The 10173-nt window shown below is 39.1% G+C and overlaps 1 protein-coding gene across 1 annotated transcript in view; it reads right to left on the bottom strand.

Annotated features, from left to right (window-relative positions):
- The window catches only part of ccdc13 (coiled-coil domain containing 13), a gene marked incomplete at its 3' end in the record, with an annotated part of 264989 nt that overhangs the window by 217889 nt on the left and 36927 nt on the right, over positions 1-10173 (bottom strand).

Below are 10173 nucleotides of genomic sequence, written 5' to 3'. Positions count from 1 at the left end.
CTTAAGTACATTTTTCACGTATCTGTACTTTACTTAAGTAGAATCAATAGTGCATACTTTTGACTTTTACTTCGTTACTTTTTGCAGCAATTATTATACTTTCTACTCCACTACATTTCTACAACTTTTCATTACATTTTCGGATCAGTTTTTCCCCTGCCAAAACAGGGATTGAAAAAAATCTCCATGTTTTCGGTGCTGACGCGTTGGTGGCGCTGCCAATAAAGCACCTAAAAGCTGTCACAAAGAACCGGCAATTGTAATTAATATGTCAAATACAGCAAGGAGACATTTTAATTGTTTATTAATAAACAAGTGTTTTCTGTGTCGGCTGCAAAGATGAGGTTGACGATACTGATACGCGATCTTCGCAGTAGTGAACGCGCCAGAGAGAAATGCGCATTTCATACAGATTACATAAGCAGAGAGCAGTCTGTTTTCTTTCGTTTTGAATTGTTCTGTTTAAAAGTACACATTTAAAGCTGTCTAAAGATATATTTATCAGGTCTGTGAGGCAAGTAGGATACCTTATACGCTGAGTTTCGGTTCATTTATGAGACGCGCTTCAGTTCACTCGCCAGCGCCTACGTGTCGTGATTATCTATTTTCTACTATATTTACTTCTTATTTATTAAATCCTGGCAATTGGTTGATGAAACATTGATTAAAATTAAGATACAATTAATACAAAACGAAATTCACTTTAAAAAAAGGCTTTGTGCTTTCTGTTTGAGGTCTCAGTGAAAGTTCCTGGCAATTGGTTGATGAAACATTGATTAAAATTAAGATACAATTAATACAAAACGAAATTCACTTTAAAAAAAGGCTTTGTGCTTTCTGTTTGAGGTCTCAGTGAAAGTTTTAAAGCAGTCTTTTAGTGCCGCTTTCAGAGCGGTCACGTCTGTAACATTGTTTTTTCCTCATAAATGGGAACACGAAAAATAAAATAAAATAAAATAAAATGAATATTTTATGTTCTGTGGAGAGCCAACCCTTCTTCATCCGGTGGGTATTACTTTTTGTTTGCGCAGTGTAATTCATAGAATTACAAAAAAATATTTTGCTACCTAAAAGTTAAAGATTTTTTGTGTCCCGTAACGCATGTGTAGCCTAGGCTATTTCCCATTAAATATAAAACGCATACTGATATTTTTCAATATGTATTAAATGCATTTTCTGAGAATTTATATTTCAAGTTTTTACTGCAAATGTCCCGTTTATAACGATGGAATTGTCCAATATTAAATAATTTATCCTCAACTAGTTTTGTGGTGTAGTGCAGGTCTACGTATTGTATAATGTTAACTTCAAAAAAGGGGTGTGTCGCGATTCTGCCTTCTCACACCGCGACACAGGTTCGTAGATCTGAGTGTAGCGATTTCGGATTCATATTGCATATTGTTACAGCCCTAATTATTAGAATATAGACATTAAGAGAATAAATTGTTATGCAAGTGCTTTTACTTTTAATACTTAAAGTACATTTAAAATCAGGTACTTTTTACTTTTTACTTAAGTATGGTTTTCATTGTGGTACTTCTACTTTTACTGAAGTAAATATGTCTCTGGTTATTTGTACTTTTACTTAAGTACTGAGATTCAGTACTTCCTCCACCACTACTGCCGCATCACAAATCGAGAATCCATAATATTTTTCTTCATATTCAAAACATTTTCAGACCTTTTTTTCTCATAAAATTGAATTGGTGTTATCTTTTGAACTCTTGGAATGAAAACAAACTGAGGTTTCTACCAATCTTTCATGATTTTTCATGTTTTTTGCTTTTGCTATGTTTTTTGTTTTTTCAAAATAAAGGCCTAAACACGAATATGAAATATTCTTGTTGCAAATTGATAAATTACTGCTCCTCTGTAATTTATTTATTAAAAAAATAGCCACCAAATATGAAAACTAGAGATTGTAAGCTTTCAAATGATATATAGTTTGTCAATATTACTTTAGGTTTTTACTAAGATATTATTGTTCTAAATATATATGGGCAAGGTGTGACGGTGACACTTAAGGGGTTGAGCATAGTACTTGAGCATTTTATGCAACCTTGGTGCAAAAGTTCAGATATCATATACTGGCCCGGATCTACCATACAGGCAATCTGGGCCCGTGCGCAGGGGCCCTTGCGCAGAGAGGGTTTTTTGTGCTACATAAAAGTAGTATACACAAGGCTTGGCCTCGATCTTGATAAATATCCAATCAGAATAAAAAAAAAAGTTATTTACAAAAAATGAAGTATTGTGATGTTCTGTTTTATATGTCAGTTGTAATTAATAATACATAAAAAAACAAAAAAAACATGCACCACCGTTCGTGTGCGCGATTGGCACATTTTAGGCTACTTTCGCTTTTGAAGTATCAGCAATTTGGAGGCGGCAATTGCTTGAATGGTAAGTTTATTATTATTATTCCTAATGAAAAACACAACAACAAAACAGTACAATGACAAACTCGGTTAAATAGGCGCTTTTACATTTCGCTATGAAAACAAGTCATATGGCACAATGTCGAAATGTCATGGCTCCAGTCAGACAGAAGCTGACCAGAGGACAATGGCTCCCCCTTCTGGGTCAGGATTCATCCCAGTTTTTTTTATTTTTTTTTTTTTTTTACTTCATCTCATTAGGCTGTGTACAGTTTCTTACATCCTTTCATATTACTGTGCAAACTTACTAATAACTGTAATAATAATTTCAGAATAATTATGTCCTATTCATTTCTGGCTTACTCCTCACTACAGTTCAAAACTGTAATTAAATGGGGTTTTTTTTTCAATAAATAAAACATTTTAAATGGTTAATCCAAGTAGCAAGGCCACTCTGCTACTAAAACCTGATTTGTATACCTTCAAGTCCCCCTGTGCTGAAAATCAAGTTTTTAATGGAAATGTAATAGCAGGGTCAGTGGAAGATGGCGCCGTTGTCTTTGGCTTGCCGTCTGTCTCTCTGGATTTCTTCGTTTAATACCCCTCGTCATTTGGGCCGGGGTGGAGGACTGGCAACTGTCTTTAAAAACGGTTTCTGCTGTCAGATATTGGAGACGGATTTCTATTCGACTTCTGAAGTACAACTCTTTTCACTGGATCAGGCAAACTCACTGGTAATTGCAGTAGTGTCCTCCGAAAACAAACAAAGATGTTTTAAATGAGTTTTCAGACTTTTTGGGGGGTATTACTCCCAAATATGATAGACTTTTAATTGTTGGTGATTTTAATGTTCATGTATGCTCTGACTCTTCAGCACTAGCTAAAGACTTCTTGAGTCTTATTGAAGCACATGACTTAGTTCAATGGATAAATGAGCCAACCCACGTACATGGCAATACGCTCGATTTGGTTTTATCCTGTTAGCAGAGTAACTTACGCAGACAACAGGGAATACTGTTTCACATCAACCAGTTTCGTTCAGACTGGCGCACTTTTATTTAAACAGAAACATGTGCATTCATTCAGTCACTGATTAGGTCACATGACATACACTCTGCAATATGATTGCCTGGTTCAAAGAAAAATAAATAAAAGGTAAACAAATCAAATATAAATGAGAGCACAATATTTATAAATCTCAACATATCCCATGGTTTCTCCATCTCAGATGTTCAAATTGGTGATTTAAGTTTTTCAGACCACAGGCCTGTTGTTTTTAGTGTTGATCTCTTATGTCATACCATTGCATCTGTTAGACCTAGAAAGTGGTCACATGTAGGCTTATCCTGTCCAGCGTCTGCTGATGCTTTCTCTGCAGTTTTTGCTGATGCTGGCCAGGTGCTTTCTATTGAACATCTAGCAAATGCAATGGATATTGATGAGCTACTGAGTTTATTTAATTCTCTGTGTACCAATGCTCTTGACACTGTTGCACCGTTGAGACTTAAATGTCAGAAAAATAAATGTCTTGGCTTAATAGAAACACTCGCCACTTTTTTAAAAAAAGTTTGTAGAAGAGCAGAGCGCAGATGGAAAAAGGATAAGCTACACGTGTCCTATGAGATATTACGGGAGTCTCAATATCATAAAAAAAGCTGTTAAAACAGCTAAGTCTCATTATTTAATTAAATAATAGCTAAAAACTCAAACAATCCTAGGATATTGTTTAATATTTCAAACTGTTTTTAACCCTGTAGGTAATAATTATCTAACTGAATCTGCTTCTACGTGTGAAAATATTTTGAGATTTTTTGTGGAGAAAATAGTAACAATTAGACAGTCCATATTACCTTCGACTACTGACCCTGCAGACACTCCCATGGCCATCAGGATTTTAAACTCTTTTGAGCCAATTACCATATCTGATTTAACAGATATAGTTGCTAAGCCTACTGTCTCATCTTTTGACATTGTTCACACTTGGTTTTTTAAACAGATATTTCACAATGTCATGGATCTTGTCCATCATAAACAAATGCCTTCTCTCAGGTTTTGTTCCAGTGCTCTGCAAACTTGCCATGGTGAAGCCAATATTGAAAAGGCTAAATATGGACACTACTGATTAATCAAATTTTAGACCCATTTCAAATTTATATTTGATATCTAAGATCCTGAAAAAACTGTGTTACTGCAGTTACAGAGTTTCCTTGATGCGAATAGTATCCTTGAAAAATTCCAGTCTAGTTTCAGGATTAACCACAGAACTGAATCTGCTTTATTAAGAGTTTTGAATTATATTTTGTTATCTCTTTCGATTCCGGGGACTCAGTCATTTTAATGTCGTTTTTTGATCTGACTGCAGCATTTGACACTGTTGACCATAGAATTCTATTGTCTGGTTTAAATCTTATCTTACAAACCGAACCTTTTCATTTGGCATTGGAGGCTCTGTTTCGTCTGTAGCTCCTCTTACCTGTGGCGTTCCACAAGGCTCCATTTTGGCCCCTACTCTGTTTTCACTACACATGTTACCGCTAGGATCCATTTTTAGGAGGCACAGAGTGTGTTTTCACTTGTATGCTGACGATACTCAAATCTATCTGCCTTTCAAGCGCACAGACACAAAAGGCCTAGAAACCCTATTTGCTTGTTTAAATGACATAAAATCCTGGCTGTCCTCAAATGTTTTATATTTAAATGCGAGCTAAACTGAGGATATTGTGTTCGGGCCCTCTGTGGGAAATTGAAAAAAACACTTATAATGTTGCAAACCTGTCATCCTACATCAAAGCCACAGTTAAAAGTCTGGGAGTTACTTTGGATTCCTCCCTTAAGCTGGATAAATCAAGGTTTTTTCACCTTAAGCTTTTATCTAGTAAAGTCGTTCCTATCACCTAAAGAGCTTGAAAGAGTCACACATGCTTTCGTTCTATCCCGCCTGGATTACTGTAATTCTTTATATGCAGGAATATCCCAGTTTTCCATTACAAGGCTTCAAATGGTTCAAAGCGCTGCAGACAGATTCCTAACTGGGGTTCGCAAACATGAACATATCACTCCTATTTTAATGTCTCTTAACTGGTTGCCGGTGCGTCATAGAGTTGATTTTAAAATACTGTTTGTTTTCAAATCCTTAAATGGTCTTGCACCCTCTTACCTCTCTGAACTTTTAACTTTGAACGTGCCCGGTAGGTGCCTACGGTCCACAAGCAGTTATAATCTGTCCTAGCCACATTCACGATTTAAGTCAATCGTGCTTTGGCAGTGTTTGGTCCTAGGCTATGGAATAGCCTCCCCTTATCCTTGAGATCCCTGTCCTCTTTACATGAGTTTAAATTTAAGCTAAAATTTTATCTTTTTGACTGGGCATTTCACTAAATCTCAATTATGGTTTTATTACATTATGTGTTAATGGTTTATTTTGCTCCTTATTTCATGTTTCCTGGACATTTACCTTGTAAAGCATAGTGGTCAACTTCTGTTGTGTTTATTTGTGCTATATAAATAAAATGAAATGAAAATTAAATAATGTTGTTAATTGTTGTTCTATGTGGTGTTTTTAATATGCTTTAAGACAAACCATGTGTAAATTCATAAGTCGACACCATTACTGAATATTTTCTCCTTAAAACTGCAGTGAACCAAAGACAGTCTCAAAAACACGCTTTGAAATCGATGGTGTTTCTGACGTCACAAACTACCTTGTAACCAATCAGATCAACGTGTGATCGTCAACCAGTGGATCTCTGAGTGAGTGAGTGAGTGAGTGGAGGCGGGATTTGAATATACTAATAGAACCACGTATGAGGAAAGGGTGTTGAGTTAGTTTCAAGATATTTTAAGACATGAAAAAACATTTAAATATGTAATTTTGGTGATTAAAGATGAATTTTAAGGGATAAAACTATTGACTACCAGGGATTTAAACATAATACTGACATCCGCATAATAACACGGATGGTAAAGAGAAAAAACACATGATGAATTAAAGTTCTTCACAAGCAGCTTTTCCACAAGCTGAGGGAAAAACTGATAGAAGGATATACAGTATAGAAATAATACAAAACACCATCATGGTGACACACATGACACTAAAACAATGCTTTTAACAACGTAAGATGTAACATAAATCCCTAATGTATAAATAACTGATAAGAAAAAAACAAGTAATGCAATTTAAAACCATCAAATGTGAGTTGCCACACAGTGAAATCTGGAAATGTCAGTTTACAGATTTTCACTGTAGATTATGTATAAGATGTAGGGCTGTCAATAGATTAAAGTGTTTTAAATCACGATTAAATGCATACTTATCGTGAACTCGTTTCAGACATGTCAAGTTGCAATACTGAACAGGACCACACGAAGATGCTTAAAAAACCCTAAACCAACCACCTTGACCTGACTGCATATACCTATACAGTACACTTATCCATTCAGAATTACTAAACACAGCAATATACACCTGACAGATAAAAACACTATCCTGAATGTGTGTGGAAATGATGTGAAAGCACTGAAATGTGTCTGTTCATAAAAATTCAATTCAATTTAGTTCACATTTATTTGTACAGCACTTTTCACAATACATATAATTTCAAAGCAGCTTTAGAGGAAATGCATGTGTCTACATTACAATTTACATTGATCTGTTATCAGAGGTGACTGTGTCCAAGTTATGTTTTACAGAAATGTACAAATACAAATCACGCTATTAGTTAACAATGCACTGATTTAAAAACACAATGTGCATCAGTTTGCTGGTCTGGAGCATTCAGGTGTCTGTTAACACAATGCCAAGGAGGAAAGATATCAACAGATCTTAGAGAAGCAATTGTTGCTGCCATCAATCTGAGAAGGGTTATACGTCCATTTCCAAAAAAATTGACAGTGAGGAAGATTATTCACAAGTGGAAAACATTCATGGCAGTTTTCAATCTCCCCATGAGTGGATGTTCCAGCAAATTCACCCCAAGGTTTAAAAATCACAAAACACCCAAGAGCAACACCTCAGACTCTACAGGCCTCAGTTAACATGTTAAATGTTAAAGTTCATGGCAGCACAATTAGAAAAAGACGGGACAAGTATGGCATGTTTGGAAGGGTTGCAGGAGAAAGTTTCTTCTCTCTAAAAAGAACATGGCAGCACAGCTTCGGTTTGAACAGTTGCATCTGAACAAACCTCAAGACTTCTGGAACAATATCCTTTGGACAGACGAGACCAAAGTGGAGATGTTTGGCCATAATGCGCAGAAAAATAAACACAGCATTTCAGTAAAATCACCTCATACCAACGGTCAAGCACGGTGGTGGAGGGCTGATGGTTTGGGCTTGTTTCGTAGCCACAAACACGAACGCAACTTCAGTCATTGAGTCGACCATGAACTCCTCTGTAAACCAAAGTATTCTAGTGTCAAATGTGAGGCCATCTGTCCGACAGCTAAAGCTTGGCTGAAACTGGGTCATTCAACAGGACAAGGATCCCAAGCACACCAGCAAATCTACACCAGAATGGCTAAAAAAGAAAAGAGTCAAGGTGTTGCACTGACCCAGTGAAAGTCCAGACCTCAACCCGACTGAAATCAGTGTTGGGACCTTAAGAGAGCTGTGCATAAACAAATGCCCGCAATAAAACCAATCGATGTGATCGGCGCTCTTCTTTACTTCCTCACATTCGATCATGCCATGCGCTCTGCCATCCTGTTACGGCGAGCAAATATGGCTGACTTTTGTGTACAAGATACAGTCTAATTTACATAGAAAAATTGCATGTTTGTGCTGAAAGGAATACTTGATTCAATTTAAATACTCATGGTGTAGCAGTGTTTCTGAGGGATATACATGAATATCAGTCACGTGACCTCTTACGTCATCCGCTCTTTTTCCAGTTGACTGCCGCCATCTTGAGTACCTACCGAGTACTGTCTATGGTACTGACAAGCATTAACTAGCTAGCTTGCAACTATTTACAGCTTCGTACGGATACAGTAAATGGCTACGAAAGACAACATTTCGCACCTCGACTGCCATGAAAAGAAACGCTACTTTCAAAAAATATCATCGTTAGGGTGTTATCCCTACGCAATACTTGATGCATACTTCCAGCCTCTGTCCGCTGCTAGCGAACTACCAATCCTGGCATTCAATGATATTATATGTTGATCCGACTATTTTAAGCGTGTATTTAAATGGTCCAGGGGCAGAACTTTTGCCAAGCGTGTCAGAGGTTCTGGGTTCTAATCTGCAGTCATATAGTTTTTTTTTTTTTTTTTATCAAAACCGATTATGTTTATCAGTGGTTGTATATCAGGCAGGGACACGTTTGTGTGCAGTTTGTTTTGTAATTTCACCGGAACGAATAGAGAGTCTCTCCACATTGAAGCGCGCGTCCGAGTGAAGACTGTGCGCGAGCCACAAACAAACACAGTATCCGCGCCACTGATCGCAGCGGCAACGAGCACTTTGATCACTTGATTTCAGAAACAACACATTTCAGCGCTAGATCGCCTCTTATTTAACAAACGAACAAAATGAATGCTCTGCTAGTTAACTGGAGATGTTTTGTTTATTCGTATTGGTACATTCGTGCCGCAAGATGTTTCAAAAGTGGTGGGGACCCGTCCCACCTGCAATTACGGTGTCTTTTTTCGTCCTGAGGTAGCCTGTAAAAGGATATTTTGGGGTCTCCTTTTTTATTGTTGCACCCCACCGCACAACATATTGAAGTGAATCAGGTACTTAAGATGGCGGCAGACAAGTTTTAGAAGTGAGTGACGTCAGTGAGTGTCACGATCCGCTCAAGGGAAAAAGCAAGGTGGATCCAAGTGCAGTCAAATTGAGGTTTATTAAGGGTAATCCAAAAGAGTAGTCAAACAGGCAGGGTTCGATATCCAGACAGGCAGTACAAAAACAACAAACAGACTCAGGCAGGGAACACGGTAAACCAAACGCGGTGTGACATAAACAACGATACACACAGGACATGGAACAAACAGGGCTTTAAATACAGGAACAAACTAGATGACAACGAGAAACAGCTGGGAACAGATAACAAACACCTGTGCAATCACACATACAGGAATTGTGGGAAAGGTAGTTCTTGAATGACACCGTGGGGAAAGGAGGACATCTAGTGGATACCAGGGGAACACAACCAGACACTGTGACATAACCCCCCCTCTACGGAGTGGCTCCCAGACACTCCAAGACCGGACACAGAACAAAACAAAAGTTCAGGAGGGAGGTGGCAAGGTGGAGGATCAGGGGGAGGGACGGGGGGCCAGGTCCATGAAGGGACACAGAAACAGGGGGTAACAGACTCAAAGGGGGCCAGGGTGACACAGACAGTACAGAGGGGGAACAGGGCGAAGCAAACAGTTCATCGGGCGGCCGGGGCGAAGCGAACAGTCCCTCGGGCAGCCAGGACGGAGACGACAATTCATTGGGCGACCAGGGCGGAGCAGACAGTCCATCGGGTGGCCAAGGCGGAGCAGACTCTCCCTCGGGCGGCCAGGGCGGAGCAGACAGTCCCTCGGGCGGCCAGGGCGGAGACTTTCCCTCGGGCGGCCACGGCGGAGACTTTCCCTCGGGCGGCCACGGCGGTGACTTTCCCTCGGGCGGCCAGGGCGGAGACTTTCCCTCGGGCGGCCAGGGCGGAGACTTTCCCTCGGGCGGCCAGGGCGGAGACTTTCCCTCGGGCGGCCAGGGCGGAGACGACCCCTCGGGCTCAGGCACAGGAACTGGCACCACCGGCTCAGGCACTGGAGCTGGCACCACCGGCTCAGACGACCCCTCG

The sequence above is a fragment of the Abramis brama genome, assembly GCF_963993115.1.
Source record: "Abramis brama genome assembly, chromosome: 7".
In the NCBI taxonomy this organism is placed as follows: Eukaryota; Metazoa; Chordata; class Actinopteri; order Cypriniformes; family Leuciscidae; genus Abramis; species Abramis brama.
The sequence above is the reverse complement of the archived record's forward strand: the minus strand, read 5'-3'. Positions and strand labels throughout refer to the sequence as shown.